Source organism: Callithrix jacchus, chromosome 3, assembly GCF_049354715.1.
Source record: "Callithrix jacchus isolate 240 chromosome 3, calJac240_pri, whole genome shotgun sequence".
Classification (NCBI taxonomy): domain Eukaryota; kingdom Metazoa; phylum Chordata; class Mammalia; order Primates; family Cebidae; genus Callithrix; species Callithrix jacchus.
The window spans coordinates 96,868,716-96,885,220 of NC_133504.1; the positions used below are offsets into that span (position 1 = coordinate 96,868,716).

The 16,505-nt window shown below is 34.6% G+C and overlaps 1 protein-coding gene and 1 long non-coding RNA gene across 14 annotated transcripts in view; one reads left to right on the forward strand and one right to left on the reverse strand.

Moving 5' to 3' along the window:
* Positions 1-16,505, reverse strand: part of LOC128931586 (uncharacterized) — a 76,240-nt gene that overhangs the window by 58,702 nt on the left and 1,033 nt on the right. The gene's annotated exons all lie outside the window — the stretch shown is intronic.
* EMCN (endomucin) overlaps positions 1-16,505 on the forward strand; it is a 119,135-nt gene that overhangs the window by 24,394 nt on the left and 78,236 nt on the right. The window lies entirely within an intron of this gene.

Below are 16,505 nucleotides of genomic sequence, written 5' to 3' on the forward strand. Positions count from 1 at the left end.
ACTTATCAAATACATTTTACTTCAACCTTTATCACCCAGGAGGATATGAAGAATAATATTTTCAAATGTTACAGAGCCTCACTAGAGATAAGAAAAATGCCAAGAACATGAGAAATGTTCTATGATTATTCCCAGATTTTAAAGTGACCCTCTCTCTGAAAAACAAAGATTGTAAATCCATATTTATTCAGCATTGAATACTACTGAAGTCACAAAAGAGCAAAGCTGTGTTTAGAAATAATAATTATGTGTAAAAAAAGAATTTGCAAACAAATTTAAGCCCAGAGATTTTATTTTAATATGAAGTTTCAATAGTAAATCAACATAGATTCAACACAATTTTTTTTTACTCTTCTAGCAGATGGTAATTCTATTTAAAATGATAGAATAATCCTAATATTTTGATGATTCTGGCTATTCAGGAAAAAATTACTTACATTTAGCATTTAATAACATTTACTGAGGGCTTAATATCAAGTACTACATTAGTAGTATACTAATGAAGATACACAGATAAATGTTAATGCTATATATTAAAGTTATTTGAAAATTGATTATTCTTATAAGTTTTATATAATGACTCTAAACAAACAAAATTTTAATTAGACAAATGTCTCTTAGGTCTTGATAAAAGAAATTATATATTGATTATAATGTGAGATTACATCTATTGGTTTTCTCTTATTTATATTCCTGTTACTCTGTCAGGAAAGTAAATTTAGTTGTTCTGGGATGAATTTGTCTTCAAAACTAGAAAAATCAGTTTACAAATGTTAGCTCTGTTCTAATGGTAGTCTTCACATTTAGGAAACACTTTATTACTGAATTCAGGTGATAGCTCAGATTTAAGTATATTGCTGCTGCCTTGAAGTAGTTATTCCATAGCTCCAGATTTTATTTGTTATGATTATCCTGCCATATTTTTAAGACAAACAATTTATAGCCAAACTGTTTGGAATCATTTGTTATAGGACAAATTTATGATTATCCTCTCCTTGACAAACTCATTGTGACTCAGCAAGTTTGATTTGAGTCTTGTAAACAATGTTTAATGAAATAAAAAAAGAAACTACCTTAGTAACTCAAATATCATCTAGGTATTACCACCCTTTAATATGAAATATGTTCAGATCAAAGACTTATCCTATGCTCAAAAATTCAATGCCACCAATTTCTGCATATCCCATGTGGCAGAAGGAGGATTATGCTCACCTTTCTTCCCAACTTCCTGCATCTGTCAAATCTCGCATTTCTTTGAATTCTTATGACTTTATTTTTTAATTCACATTAGCAATCACATAAATGTAGTTCCCCTTCCTTCGTGGATGACAAAAAAATCCAATTGATGAAAATCTTAGTAGATGATGGGAGGTTGATATTATAGTGATGCAAAAGGTGAGTTTTAGCTGTTTCTGTTCTTAAAAGTCCTTTGGATGCTTCACTTTTTTCTTGACCTGTTTTCTCTTCTCTTACCCACACTCTCAGGGTAAAAAAAAAGAATAACAAATTTTGTTTCATTTTCTGCAGCAGAAGAATTAATTTATCTTCAGCTCTTTCTTTTACTCTCAGTTCTAGGCATTCTTTGGAATTTCCAAAATTACCTCTTGCAAGTGTACACCTGACCATGTGTTCTTAGATACTTATCATTTCTGTCCTCATCTTTGTCTTAGATTTTGAGAAGGGATTCTGGAGTGGTTTGTTTTTCTGGTTAAAGTTAGCCACTGTTATACAACAGGGTACTACTTTTAAATAATGAGGCAAGTTTGAGCAGATTGAGAAGCAAAGGTGCACTGCGTACTTCTTGCTCTCCTTCCTTTTAAATATGAATTTCCTGATTTCTCCCACTGTCAGCAGAGCAGATACTTCCCAATCAGGGAATATTTGGGCATATTCTGGAAATGTGTCTGTTGCCTATTACTAAATACAAACATATGTTTTAATGTTCAATGTAGGCTCGTTCTTTCTCCAAAGGCTACTTCTGTCGCACAACATGCAGAATTATTTCTAAATGTGTTCTCTTTAATTAACCCACCACAAGTAACTCTTTTGATGGCATCTTAATGACATAGCTCAAAATAGTTTTAATTTGGAAAATATACTCTATAATAGCTAGTATAAAAATCAGAAAGTAGACAATCATGAATTCTTCCTTGTTTTTGGATAAATAGATATAGGCTCTTGCTGAGCATGTGGTTCAGAGCAGTTTTTTTACATCCAATGTGGAGAAACTGGGGGAACAGATTCTGAAAAGGAAAAGATATGCTCTTGTCCTAGCACAGAACCGGTATATCCTAGAACCAAAGAGCTATAAATCCTCTACTCTGTAGGTATTTGCTTGTTTGTTTTTAATTAAAAAGTATGAGTCATCAGTGTTTGAAGAAAGTCTCTATTTGCAGGGAATGAATAAGAAAAGTTATCAATTATGGGTTAGTCCTGTGATGCTATATGAAGACTTGAGTGAAATTAAATAAACTCTACTACTATTGCTATACTAATTAAAGATCCACAGGGAAGTGGTTCCTCAACTTTTAAAATATGAATAATACCTAATTTACACGAAAAAATGTTGTAATACAACCCCATTCCCCATAAAATAATAATCACACTCATCAATTGAGGAAACAGAAAAAAGATGTTACTAAATATTTTGCAATTTCTTAAATTTTATATTTTAATTAGAATAGAAGCCATTGATATTTGATATTTAATATTAGTAGCATATATGAGTGAATCATTTTATCCATATATAGACAATATTTAGGGTGAATATGGGTTCAAAGATCTTTGTAAACAGTGCAGATCCCATTAGCCCAAAGTCTATAGCATAGGAACACTTAATGTGGAGTCCACAGAATCACAACATGTAAAATCTCTTTCTTCCACTACGAGTCCAATTTGCAAGTTTTCTTTTTTTCTGTCCAGCACTATTTTTGTTTTACAACTATAACCACAGTTTCTTAGAAGGAATGGTGAAAGACTATTAGAAAAAGAGCATAATAAATATAATTTATAAATTCCAGAAAAGTGGTCATCAAAGTTAGGAGAGAATTGAGAGAATAAGATTATGAGTTAGGGAGGAGTTTAAGTTTTGATCCAAAAGGCTTTAGTGTTCTGAACTTACTAAATGGGTTGGAGATGACCCTATTAACCAGTTAACTAAATATACAGTGGCAGTGTTAGCAAGGAACATAACCTAATGGTAGAACTCTAAAATCTAATTTATATCATTGAGTTTTAAACATGATAAATTCAAGTGTAATCCAAATGTTAGCTTTACTTCTTAACATTTTATATGTTTTAATGTCTAGATACGCACAAAAAGTCTATAAGGTGGGTTTCTATGAGATGATAAACTGAAGCTAAAAAGATTTAGCTATTTACATAAGGTCACATAGCTGGTAAGTGATGGGGCCTGGACTCAAATTGGGCAACATGGCCCTCAAACCCTACTATTATACTCCTTACACTATACCACGCCTTGCTTTTTTTCCCTTGATTTATTTAGTGTCTTCTCTTCCATTCACAAAGGTCATTGGAGATATATATATATATAGTAAAGAATAATATTTTGGGAAATATGTTGATAGTTGTATTGGCATCTCTTTGTATGTGATATGTTTCTTATCTCTTGTTGCTCTCAGAATTTTTTATTCATCTTTAATGTCTCAGTAGTTTGATTATGATGTGTCTTGGTGAACTCATATTTGGATTGAATTTTATTAAAGATGTCTGCATTTCCTGTATCTGAATGTTAAAATTTTCCCCCAGATCAGGGAAGTTTTAAGCTATAACTTCTTTAAATATGTTTTCTGCCTCCTTTCTCTTTCTTTTTCTCTTTTGCTTTTCTCTGAAATTCCCATTATGTGAATGTTTGGTCTCTTAATGGTGTCCCACAATTTTTACAGGCTTTTTTCATTCTATTTTCTTTTTGTACCGCTCATTGAACAATTTCAAATGTTCTGTTTTTAAGCTCACTGATTCTTTGAGTCTGCCACTGCAGCTTTCTATTGCATTTTTCAGTTCAGTAATTGTATTCTTTCTTCATCTTAAAAATTTCTATTTGGTTTTCTAAATTGTTTCTATTTCTTTGTCATACATCTCATTTTGTTCATGTATTATTTTCCAACTATCATTTAATGTTTTATTCCTATATTCTTCAATAGAATTATTCTGATTTTTTTCCTGTCATTTCTTAGATCTCCCTTTAGGGTTCACCGTTGGAGCTTTATTAGTTTCGTTTGGAGGTGTCATTTCCTAAGTCTTTGTAATCCTTGCATTGGTGTCTGTATATTTGAGGAGACAGTACCTTTTTCTAAATTTCACAGGTATTCTTTGGAAGGGATCAAGCTTCACTATTTAGTCTAGCCTGTGATTCTACAGGGACCAGTTGGTAATGACCCTGGTCAGAGAGAGCTTGTTTTTCAGCTCTCTAGATGGCTGGCCTGTTGCCTTTGCTATGAATTTGGGTGAGGCAGCTGGCTGAGCACTGTTTAAATTCATGGGTGTGGCAGATTTCGCCTCTGCTCTTTGCTAAAATTTGCTGTGATGGTGATCTCCCTCTCTGGGCAAGAACTAGGGATGGACCTTGAGGTCATGAAGAAAGCTGTTAAACTTCCAACTGTGATGCAGCTAGATCCTTGGCAAAGTAATAGAAATTAAAATAGTATAGTGCTAGAGTAAGAATAGATTCATCAACCAATGGAATGAAATAGCCGAGAAATGAGTCCATGAATGTACAATAAATATGTTTTTGACAAAGATGCCCAGTATTCACATTGGGAAAAGGACAATGTATTCAATAAATGATGTTGGGAAAACTAGATATCCATATGCAAAAGCAGGATATTGGACCCTTCATACCATATTCAAAAGTTAACTCAAAATGGATTAAAGACTCAAGCATAAGATCTGAAGTTGTAAAATTACTAAAAGAAAATGTACAGGGGAAATTAAATGACATTAATCTAGGCAATGATTGTTTTAGTTTTGATCCCCTACATGCACACAACAAAAACAAAAACAGACAAGTAAGATTATATAAAAATAAAAAGCCCTGTATATCAAAGGAAACAACAGAATGAAAAGTCAACCCAAGGACAGGGAGAAAATACTTGCCAGCCATAGCTATCATAAAGGATAGTATCTAGAATATATAAGAAACTCAAATAACTCCATAGAAAGAAAAAATATAAGTAATTCCTAATTGGAAATGGTAAGAGAACTGAAGAGACACTTCTCAATAAATACATATAAATGGCCAACAGATATATGAAAAAATGCTCCATGTCTCTAATCACTTGGGAAAATGCTAATTAAAACCTCAATGAGATACCACCTTATACCCATAAAAATCCTACTATAAAAATATAAAAGAAGATATGTATTAGCAAGGATGCAGACAAAAGGGAATCCTTGTACAGTCATGCAGTGTTTAATGATGAAGATACATTCTAAGAAATATTTTGTTAGGTGATTTCATCATTGTGTGCACAGCATAAAGTGCACGTACACAAACTCAGATGGTACAACCTACTACACACCTAGGCCATATGGTATAAAATCTGTATAACATGTTATTATATGGAATACAGTAGGCAATGAAAACACAATGGTAAATATAAATATATCTAAATAAACATAGAAAAGTAAAAACAGTATACCATGAATGGGGCTTCCAGGACTGGAAGTTGCCCTGGGTGAGTCAGTGAGTGGTGAGTGAATGTGAAGGCCTGGGAATTTACTGTATAATACTATAGTCTGTATAAACATGGTATACTTGGGCTGCACCAACTTTATAAAATATATTTTTCTTTCTTCATTAATAAATTAAGCTTAGCTTATGGCAATGTTTTCATATTTTTACCTTATGACCTTTTTAAGTTTTTTTTAACTTTTTGACTCTTTTGTAATAACACTTAGCTTAAAACACACATTGCACAGCTGTACAAAAATAGTTTATTTCTTTGTGTTCTTAATCTGTAAGTTTTTTCCTGTTTTTAATCTTTTATTTTTTACTTTTTTAACTTGTAAAAAATTAAGACACAAAGGCACAGATTAGCCTAGCCCTACATGGGGCTATGATCCTCAGTATCACTGTCTTTCATCTCCACTGCTCGTCCCACTGGAAGGCCTTTAAGGGCAGCAACATTCATGGATCTGTCATATCCTATAATAACAATGCCTTCTTCTGGAATACCTAATGAAGGAATTGCCTGAAACTGTTTGTAGTTAACTTTCTTTTTTTTTTAACAAATAGGTGTACATTCTAAAATAACGATAACAAAGTATAATGCAGTTGTGTTTCAATATTCTATGGGGCTGGTTCTGGGACACCTGCAGGTACTGAAATCCAGCCATGCTCAAGTCCCCCAGTTGGCCTTGTGGAGCCCAGAGAAATAAAAAGCTGGTCAGCATCCACAGGTTTTGTATCCCAGAAATACAGCATTTGGTTGAATTTGTAGGTGCAGATATGGAGGGTTGATTGTATGGAATATACATAAACCAGTAATTGGTCATTTATTGTCATTGTCAATATTATGTACTCTACAGGATTGCATATGCCATACTTGAATGTGACCGGCAGCATAGGTTTGTTTATACTAATATCACCACAGACATGTCAGTAAAGCATTGTACTGCAGTGTTATAACAGCTATGAAGTCATTAGGCAACAGGAATTTTTCAGCTCGTATATCATCTTACCCTTGTGTATGTGGTCTGTCACTGACTGAAATGGTGTTATGTGGCACATAACTCTACACTGCTGGTGTGAATTTACCATCATTGTGGAAAACTGTATGGAGCTTCCTCAAGTGAACTAAAAATAGTATTACCATATGATCATATACCCTAATTTGTTACCTTTATTTTCATAATGACTAGAAATAGCATAAGGGAAAAATGAACTCTTTAAAGTCATCAGAGTACTAAAGTAGTAGCATAGAAATATTGCAACCACTAACAGCATAATTTCATATTACACTTCCAAACCTCTAGCCAGCCTAGAGAAAGAGAACATGGAAGTTGAAACTAGAATGCCTGAATTTGAACAAGGCTCTACCACTTTCTGACTCTGCATCTTCAGAAGTCAAAATCAGTTACCCAGGCCTCAATTTCTCCATCTGTAAAATGTAGATACAAGTAGTGCCTGTTCAACTGTTTCATAAAATTGTTATTAGAATCAAATGATGCGCATAAAAGTAATTATTGTTATATATTCTTGTTTTCTTGGAATGACAGTCATTTAAGTTACATTTTCTGTATCTTAAAACAACTTTTTAAGGTTAAAAAAATTACCTCTAATTTTTTAGAAGATAGAAATAACTTTAAAAATTGTACTCCTTTATAACTAGTCCTTCAGCTGCTACAAACTGACGGGTATTTTAAATCAACTAGATAGTTTTTCTTTACATTTAGAGAAAAGAGAAATAAGAGTAGATTATATGAAAAGCAAGACATCTCAGACTCAGCCAAATATATTCTAGCTTCAAGTGCAATACTGTAGACTATTTTTAGAAACTCAGTTTTCACTAATTATAGAGATGACATACACACACTACACTTTAAAAGGGAATTGGATAACATATTAAATATGCTCTCTTTTTATTCAGGTAGAAATTAATTTACTGATAAAAAATATTTCATCTCATTATATTTGCTCTTCTATCCTGAAAAGAGAATTCCAAAACAAAGTATTCCAAATGTCTGTTTCAAATTTTGCCTTTAACATTTTCTCTAGTGCTAGGTAGACCAACACACTAAAGGGAAATACATTTAATCCAAGCAACATTATCAAATTGCAAATTATTGTAGTTATCTTTGTCCCCTTAAATACACAATTCTCTTTTGGGCACAGATTTCTCCCAGGTAACAAGTAAATTACTCCATAGAGCAATTATATGTAACTCCTGAAATATAAGCTTTCCCTTGATATGTATAATACGCATATGTATTGATATGTATAAATGCAACTTATCCTTTTATTTGCCATAATAAATATTTACATTGTAACTGAACCTTAGATGTAATACAGTTTCATAGCTGAAGAGACATTGTTCAACAGTCACTTTTTATAGATGATAAAATGCAGGTCCAGCAAGGGAAGGTGGCTCACACAGCTGCACATTTAGCTAACTTCAGAATTGCCAGGTCCATATTTCTCTTTCATCATGCCACTTCCTGTGTACAAATCACTATACTAAACTAAGGTGATCTGCTAGTAAAAAGTGTCTAGTGAGGCCCTCCTTGTCTCCAAAAAAATGCTCAGGAGAGCCAGTAGTTTAAAAGTCAAGATTTTAAGTGGCTACATTTGAAGTTCAGAGGAAAGCTGTATGAGTGCATTCTCATACTGCTATGAAGAAATACCCGAGACTGAGTAATTTATCAAGAAAAGGGGTTTAATAGACTCACAGTTCTGCATTGCTGGAAATGCCTCAGGAAACATACAATTATGGCAGAAGGCAAAGCAGAAGCACAGGCACATCTTACATGGCAACAGGCGGAAGAGCACGTGTGCGAGTGCATAGAAAATGCCCTTTATAAGACCGTCAGATTCATGAGACTCAGTATCACAAGAACAGCATGGGGAAACTTTCCCTGTGATTCAATTATCTCCATCTGGTCTCTCCCTTGACACATGGGGATTATGGAGATTACAATTCAAGATGAGATTGGGATGGGAACACATCTCCTAATTGTATCAAATGCTGAAAATGTAATTCAAGAGATAATAGGATCTGTATTCTTTCCTCCTACTATCTCCTCTATGTGGTGTCCAGAGAAGGGACAAAGCAGTGCTTCTCCCCTCAGGACTGAGAAGGCACCCAAACAGATGCCCTGTATGAAGTCATGAGATGGGTGCAAGAGACTTGCTTGCTTTTGTTGCTCCCTACAAGGATGTGCTGAGTTCCAGCATCTTACTTCCTTGGAAGATAACTTTAAGAATCTGTTGTTGCTTACAGGGATGCGCTGAGCCCCAGCATCTTACTTAACAGAAGGTAGCTTTTGAGCTGCAGAACCATTGTTCCTTTCTGGAGTCAGGGAACTGTATAGAGGAAGAAAGGGATCTCAGGACAAGTGTCTGAAGGCCAAGACGCATTGCCAAGATGCTCCTTTTCCCTCCCACGCCTACATTTATAAATATTACATATAACCTTTGCCTTTTCTACCTCAGGGTTTGAAATTCCTCAGCCGAACTGGCTATGATATAAAAGGTCTCCTTATAATAAAGTCCACAGTCTAAAACTGTCTCATTATTATGGCACATGATCTTTGAAGAATCATCCTTTTGTGAAGGAAAAATAACTGCATGGCCCTGTAATTTTGAAAAAGACACCCGGGTGAGTGTAGGCAATTTACCTTGTACACCTCCATCCATTTGTCAACCAGCACATCTCAGGTTCTTGGGTCCATTTTGCAGATATTGTTGTTTTCTGTTTAACAAACTCACCAATGGAATGCTGCCTTCCTGTTCTCCCCAGTGCCGCCAGGTGGCTGAGACACCTGTCCATCCTTGGCGTCTGCCAGGCTTGGCACTCCCTCCCCACCTCACAGATGGCTGACAACCTGAGGAGATTCCTCTTTCAGGTGCAGCTTTCTCCCACTTATCTGAATATTTTTCTCCCTGTGAGAGATGAGATTTTCTTACTTATCTTCCAAAGTCATTTCACATAGGAAATGCAAACATTCTCAGAACTGTTGTGCTTGCTACAATATTTTTTAACTTTAATTGAAAATGTACTTTAAATTTAAAATCCTGTTTTGTAAGAGTTGCACCTAGCTCTGATGTTTTCATTGCAAATGGAATTTCCCTGTTTTCCCCTCCCAAAATATTATGCTTACTAATGTGTAATATAGTCAATGTCCCTTTTTGGATCTCATATTATTGACACTATTGGCTTTTCTCTTCTATTCAAATAGATATATTTTTTCTTTCCCTGTTTTGGTCAGTTTTCTTGTTTCTCTTGAAAAATCTTCCTCCAATAAAATCATTTCCAATTATGCCAGACACATAGAGAGACACAACCTCACTTAATATTGCGTAGTAGCAGCTATGCATAGTACTAACTATATAACTCCATTTTTATATGTCACAACTACAAGCATAATCTTCTAGTTGTTTCACATGTATTTATAGCTTGAGGATCAAGAAAAAGCTCCTAAATTCGTCTAGGAAAACACACATTTTAAAATTATGCTTAACATCTGTTGAAATTGATGCTGAATAAATATTTATTGAGGCAAATAACTCTTGGCTAATGAGTTACTTATACATTTTTATACGATATTGTACAATTTTTGGAGGAGTGCAAACAGAAGAAATTATCAGAGCTGCATCATCACATAATAATTTTTTTCTTTTAATTGAAAGAAATAGTTGCATTTAATTTGGTTGGCAGTGGATCAGAGTGACCTCTCCCACATCAAAAGAGAAGGATCACTATTAGTGTACAATGTGTGAAGATGAAATTATTAATCAAAAAGAAGTTGCTGCCAGGTCTTTTATAAAGACCATTTGAAACAAATATGGGAACAGTACTTTATTTTATTTGTATCTATTTATTTTTATGTATTTTATTATGTTTATAGTGTATACTTTTATCTATCTTTTTAATATGTGAGAGAGATAGAAATTTTCAACTTATACTTCATTACTGGTCATTTACTGCCATAGAAAGTATACAATATTTATCAATTGTAAAATAAGAATTATAATGTTAGCAATTACTGACAAATTACTATGAAAAGGGACCCTCCTGCCATTTATAAGTCCCAATTAATGCATTGCCATTACATGCAAACTTAAGAAGTACATCTTTGCTCATTATATACTGTTATACACAAGGGAATAAAAATCAACAAAATCATAACTGAAAAGCTGGCAATTATTTTATTCTAATATAAAATTTTAAAAAATTGTAAAAGACTGAGGCACTGGGAATAAATACAAGGTAGCAATGTATAAAGACCATATATATTTGTAGAAATAATACATGGTAAGCTATTGAGAAATAAAATTGTTTTACCATCAATGCCATAAATTAGTTAATCTAGGTTATGACATTATTACCTAATAATGAGACATTGAAGATTTATAAAATCACCTGGTAATCAGCATTTTATATCTACTGTAATTATATATATATATATTTAATTTTTATTTTTTTATTATACTTTAAGTTCTGGGATGTGCAGACAGGAGAGTGCATTTCATGCAGGTTTGTTGCATAGGTATACATGTGCCTTGGTGGTAGTTTGCTGCATCAATCGCCCCATCATCTACATTAGGTATTTCTCCTAATGCTATCCCTCCCAGTCCCCCCACCCATAGCTATTCCTCCCCTAGCCCCCACACCCCAGGCCTCTGTGTATGATGTTCCCCTCCCTGTGTCCGTGTGTTCTCATTATTCAACAACCATTTATGAGTGAGAACATGCTGTGTTTGGTTTTCTGTTCTTGTGTCAGTTTGCTAAGAATGATGGTTTCCAGATTCATCCATGTCCCTGCAAAGGACATGAACTCATCTTTTTTTATGGCTACATAGTATTCCATGGTGTATATGTTTCACATTTTGCATGCACACGTATGTTTATTGTGGCACTGTTCACAATAGCAAAGACTTGTAATTATATGTTTTTAAATAAATCATTTTTCATTTCCTTAAAGAGATTAAACCTTTCTTCCAAAATTTTGTTTTTGGATCAAACTAGCAAGTAAATATTTTCTTAAAGATAATTCAGAGGGCATGTGCATTCCATACACCCAAGTAGTATGATTAGAAACAAAACAGATTTTGTGTATCATGTAATAAAGAGAACTGAAATAGAAATCAAAGAAACTTCTCTTTTTTTTTTTCCTTTTCTATTGCATTTTTAGGTTTGGGGTACATGTGCGGGACATGCAAGATAGTTGCATAGGTACACACATGGTAGGATGATTTGCTGTCTTCCTCCCCTTCACCCACATCTGGCATTTCTCCCCATGCTATCCCTCCCCAGTGGCCCCCCCGCTGTCCTGCCCCTATTCCCCCCAATAGACCCCAGTGTGTAGTGCTCCCCTCCCTGTGTCCATGTGTTCTCCCTGTTCATCACCCACCTATGAGTGAGAACATGCGGTATTTCATTTTCTGTTCTTGTGTCAGTTTGCTGAGAATGATGTTCTCCAGATTCATCCATGTCCCTACAAAGAACATGAACTCATCGTTTTTGATTGCTGCATAATATTCCATGGTATATATGTGCCACATTTTCCCAGTCCAGTCTATCATCGATGGGCATTTGGGCTGGTTCCAAGTCTTTGCTATTGTAAACAGTGCTGCAATGAACATTCGTGTGCATGTGTCCTTATAGTAGAACGAATTATAGTTTTTTGGATATATACCCAGTAATGGGATTGCTGGGTCAAATGGAATTTCTATTTCTAGGTCCTTGAGGAATTGCCACACTGTCTTCCACAATGGTTGAACTAATTTACATTCCCACCATCAGTGTAAAAGTGTTCCTATTTCTCCACATCCTCTCCAGCATCTGTTGTCTCCAGATTTTTTAATGATCGCCATTCTAACTGGAGTGAGATAGTATCTCAATGTAGTTTTGATTTGCATTTTTCTAATGACCAGTGATGATGAGCATTTTTTCATGTTTCTTGGCCTCATGTATGTCTTCTTTTGTAAAGTGTCTGTTCATATCTTTTGCCCATTTTTGAATGGACTTGTTTGTTTTTTTTCTTGTAGATCTGTTTTAATTCTTTGTAAATTCTGGATATCAGCCCTTTGTCAGATGCGTAAACTGCAAAAATTATTTCCCATTCTGTTGGTTGCTGATTCACCCTAATGACTGTTTCTTTTGCTGTGCAGAAGCTGTGAAGTTTGATTAGGTCCCATTTGTCTATTTTGGCTTTTGCTGCCAGTGCTTTTGGTGTTTTGTTCATGAAGTCCTTGCCTACTCCTATGTCCTGAATGGTTTTGCCTAGATTTTCTTCTAGGGTTTTTATGGTGCCAGGTCTTATGTTTAAGTCTTTAATCCATCTGGAGTTAATTTTAATGTAAGGTGTCAGGAAGGGGTCCAGTTTCTGCTTTCTGCACATGGCTAGCCAGTTTTCCCAACACCATTTATTAAACAGGGAATCCTTTCCCCATTGCTTGTTTTTGTCAGGTTTATCAAAGATGGTATGGTAGTAGGTATGTCGTGTTGCCTCCGATGCCTCTGTTCTGTTCCATTGGTCTATATCTCTGTTTTGGTACCAGTGCCATGCTGTTTTGATTACTGTAGCCTTGTAATATAGTTTGAAGTCCAGTAGTGTGATGCCCCCCGCTGTGTTCTTTTTGCTTAGAATTGACTTGGCTATGTGGGCTCTCTTTTGGTTCCATATGAAGTTCAAGATGGTATTTTCCATTTCTGTGAAGAAGGTCATTGGTAGATAGTGTTGAGTCTGTAAATAACTTTGGGCAGTATGGCCATTTTCAGGATATTGATTCTTCCTAACCATGAACATGGAATGTTTCTCCATATGTTTGTGTCCTCTCTTATTTCATTGAGCAGTGGTTTGTAGTTCTCCTTGAAGAAGTACTTTAAGTTCCTTGTCAGTTGTATTCCTGGGCAATTTATTCTCTTTGTAGCAATTGTGAATGTCAGTTTGTTCTGGATTTGGCTCTCTTTCAGTCTGCTATTGGTGTATAAAATGCTTGTGATTTTTGCACATTGATTTTGAATCCTGAGACTTTGCTGAAGTTGCTTATCAGTTTCAGGAGTTTTTGGGCTGAGACAATGGGGTCTTCTAGATATACAATCATGTCATCTGCAAATAGAGACAATTTGACTTCCACCTTTTCTATTTGAATACCCTTTATTTCTTTTTCTTACCTGATTGCTCTGCCTAGGACTTCCAGTACTATATTGAATAGGAGTGGTGAGAGAGGGCATCCTTGTCTAGTGCCATATTTCAAAGGGAATGCTTCCAGTTTTTGCCCATTCAGTATGATATTGGCTGTTGGTTTGTCGTAAATAGCTTTTATTATTTTGAGATACGTTCCATCAATATCGAGTTTATTGAGGGTTTTTAGCATAAAGGGCTGTTGAGTTTTGTCAAATGCCTTCTCTGCATCAATTGACATAATCATGTGGTTTTTGTTTTTGGTTCTGTTTATGTGGTGAATTACATTTATAGATTTGCGTATCTTGAACCAGCCTTGCATCCCCGGGATGAATCCTCCTTCATCATGGTGGATAAGCTTTTTGATGTGCTGTTGCAATCAGTTTGCCAGTATTTTATTGAAGATTTTTTCATCTATGTTCATCATGGTTATTGGCCTGAAGTTTGCTTTTCTTGTTGAGTCTCTGCCGGGTTTTGGTATCAGGATGATGTTGGTCTCATAAAATGATTTGGGAAGGATTTCCTCTTTTTGAATTATTTGGAATAGTTTCAAAAGGAATCATAACAGTTCCTCTTTGTGTGTCTGGTAGAATTCAGCTGTGAACCCATCTGTACCTGGGCTTTTTTTGTGTGGTAGGTTCTTAATTGCTGCCTCAACTTCAGACCTTGTTATTGGTTTATTCATAGTTTTGGCTTCCTCCTGGTTTAGGCTTGGGAGGACACTAGTGTCCAGGAATTTATCCATTTCTTCCAGGTTTACTAGTTTATGTGCATATGGTTGTTCATAATATTATCTGATGATGGTTTGAATTTCTGTGGAATCTGTGGTAATTTCCCCTTTATTGATTTTTATTGCATCTAATTGGTTATTCTCTCTTTTATTTTTTATCAATTTGAAACTTCTTTACTAATTGGCTCTGTGATCTTCTGAAACTACCCTAAATTTATAACTTTTCTAAGCTAGAAATTGCAAAGATTATATTTCATTAGGATACCGAAAAAGTTATTTCTCAATCTCAAATCATCCTAGAATTTTAAGTTCCTGTCTTAATGTTTGTGTTAATCTAGAAGAAGCCAGATCTATTGTCTTTAGTAGTGGATTTCTACTGGACTTTAGTTGTAGACTTAGTAGATGAGAGGTTATCTGCTGTTCCAAAGAGGAAAGATAACTGGAGAGAGCACTACTCATTATAAGGATGGATACAATTCTAACTTTAGCTAGTCATGGCGCACACCTATAATCCTAACTACTCAGGAGGTATAGGTGGGTCGATACCTTGAGCCCAGCGGTTCAAGTCCAGTCTGAGAAAAATAGCAAGACCCTGTCTCTTTAAACAAATATCTAATGTTTAGTGACTATTTGAGAGTTACCTAAAAATGTAATTACAAAGATTAAACGTACTTTGTCATTACAAAGAGTAGATGACTTTATTATTTGAAAACAGAAGAAAATTCATTTAGTTTCCAGAGATAAGCTGAATTCTCAAGGATTAAAAAAGCAAGTTCACATGAAATGTCGTATATCTACACAGTTGGGAATTTCCTATATTGAATTTTAGAGAATACAGAACTATTTCAGAATCTATGGAAAGACTTTAGCATAAATCTATCATAGAAATTTTATAATTAGAATATTTATTTTCTTAATATTCAGATAATGCTTCATCCTTTGTAGTACAGGAAACTGGTATCCCTCAAGTTCTCCAAATCTGGATACATGGGGACAGGGTGGAATCAGGACAAAATACCATCTGTTTCTTTTACAACATCCCAAGAGCAGCACTCTCTGCTTTGGCACAAGCAAAGTCATGAGGCTCAATTTGCCTTGTTAAATTTATCTTTAATCATTTTGACATAGAGAGGAAAAAATAGTATCTTACCATGTCCTGTGAAAAGAAAATACTTTAGCAGAAGCTATTCCTCTCAATAGTTCATTACAAAATCAAAGGAGTCCTAGAAGGAATATGCAGATAATACAGCAAAAGCATATCTGCTGGTTACTTGCAGATAATACAGTAAAAGCATATCTGCTGATTACTTGCAGATAATACAGTAAAAGCATATCTGCTGGTTATTTGCATCATGGTCATAAAACTTTCAACCATGGTAGTTACAGTTAATCATTCTTTTCCACCACATCGTAAGACAAAGTTTCCAGTTGCAAAATTTTTCTAAATGCATAAACTTAAAAAAAAAATTAGATCTAAATAGTGTTGAAAAAATTTCCTTTGAAGTTTGAAGGAATGTTTCTAATATGGAAACATTTCATGTGTGTATGTATACATATATATGTATATATGTGACACATGAATATTTGTTATTTCTTTAAAAAATAGTGAACTATTATGTCTATTTCCTCATTATTGTCAAATAAGAGCAAAACGTGTGTGTGGCTAGTCACTATCATACCCTGTCAAAAGCAGAGAGCAGGTGGAGCTGAGCTATGTAGCTTTGCATAGCATTACCTTTTCATGGCCAGATGTGTGATGATTAAGGATATATTCTCTGAAGTGAAGGCTGTCTAAATTTAAATTCCAACTATATCACTTGCCAGTGCATAATACTGGCAAACTGTTGACCTTTTTGGGGCCTCAGTGTCTTTATCCATAAAAAGATGATCATAAGAATATGAGCTC